Source organism: Dendroctonus ponderosae, unplaced genomic scaffold (genome assembly GCF_020466585.1).
Source record: "Dendroctonus ponderosae isolate FM_Combo_2020 unplaced genomic scaffold, Dpon_F_20191213v2 Dpon_F_20191213_4, whole genome shotgun sequence".
NCBI lineage: Eukaryota > Metazoa > Arthropoda > Insecta > Coleoptera > Curculionidae > Dendroctonus > Dendroctonus ponderosae.
The window spans coordinates 2430556-2432092 of NW_026018611.1; the positions used below are offsets into that span (position 1 = coordinate 2430556).

At 46.0% G+C, this 1537-nt stretch overlaps 1 protein-coding gene across 1 annotated transcript in view; it reads right to left on the reverse strand.

Annotated features, from left to right (window-relative positions):
• The window catches only part of LOC109543738 (fatty acyl-CoA reductase wat), a 65420-nt gene that overhangs the window by 25016 nt on the left and 38867 nt on the right, over window positions 1–1537 (reverse strand). The gene's annotated exons all lie outside the window — the stretch shown is intronic.

The window sequence follows — 1537 nt, forward strand, 5'->3', positions numbered from 1 at the left end:
AAGTGTTAAATACAAAAGTTTTAGATTTTTTTATTATCTACAACTTTTGCAAAGAACGTTTTCCGGTAGGAGGTCACGTTTCGCCGCAAATTGCCCCTAAACGCCATCCGCATTTCACCATTTCCAATATTTCCGTATTTAAAATGTATTTCTTCTTAAAGTTGGACACTTAGCATCATTTTCCACTTGGTGCTTGCCTGCTATTATTTTTTTTACTCTACGAAAATTCGTATCGGCCTAGCGAAACTCACTCCTGGTCTGGGCAGGGACATGTAAACCTGCTTCTCTGGCTTGGCTTGGCTGGCCTCCAGCACATCCTTCACAATGGTGGTCACATCGGAAACGAGCCACTGATACATTTCGGCAAACACTTCGAGATTCTCCTGCGAAATTTTGCTGCCCGGATGAAGAGAGACGGTGTTGGCCGCGGTCACAACCTGCGGCCCGTACACGCGCAGATTGATCTCGGTGAACTTCGCGGAAACCTGCAGCGTTTCCGAAACGGCCACGTGGCGCAACAGCTTGCAAACCTGCAGATTCACAACTGGACTCAGAAGGCGAACTCAGCGAGCAGCGGCCGCTGCCTACCTCCAAAATGTGATCGATGGAGTCCTGGAACTGATCGGAGGTGCGATTTAGCCGCTCAACGTCACCAGAGAGCGCCTGCTGACGAATATCAGTGACGATTTCCAGGCCCTGCTTGGTCGCAGTGTTCAGATCCTGAGCCTGGTTGATGGCGGCGTTGGCCAAGTGTCTGGATAGATCGCGCGCTGAATTGATGCAGGCCTGCACCGATTCCTCCACTTCCGAAGAGTTGGCCGCCCCTTCAAAGCCAGTTTGAACCTGCAACAGCGCGAATGAGCCCCAAAAGCCTACAGCCGAAGGACTGGAAGCTCTACCACAGTGGCGTACAGTTCCAGAAGATGGTCCAGCTCAGCCTTCAGTCTTTCGCTGGCCTCTAGGATGGCTTCCCTGTGTTCGTGGCTTGTATAGGCACTGTCAGTGAAATCCTGAGTTCGTTCCAGCACGGCTTCCAAAGCGGATGGCAACGTGTCTTGGCAGGAGGCATCTGGAAGCGAACGAAAAAATTCACAAAAGTAACTCGCCCTGCAGCCATGAAAATGCAAAATTTTCTCGTGCGGTAAAATACCGGATTATCTGAAAATCCACACAATTTATTACATAATTCCTCGGAAACGTCCAATACTATACAGGGTTGTTCACGCTATACGGCACGGACGTTTGCGGCTAGCCCGTTTGTTTTTTGCAAAGTATTATTTGATGAATCCACTGGCGCCTATCGGAGGCACATTTTAAAAATATTTTTGTAATGTACAGACTGTCCCAAAAGCCCTAAAAGTATCAAAGTTGTGTTTTTCTAAATGAAATACCCTATATATTATCGCATTTTTGGATTCTCTGAGCAAAATAAGTGTTTGTTATACTAAGATTTATAATGTCTAAATCTAAAGGTTTTTTAAATAATTCGAATTTTATCAAAATCTAATACTATTTTCATGTGTCAAATACTTTAGAA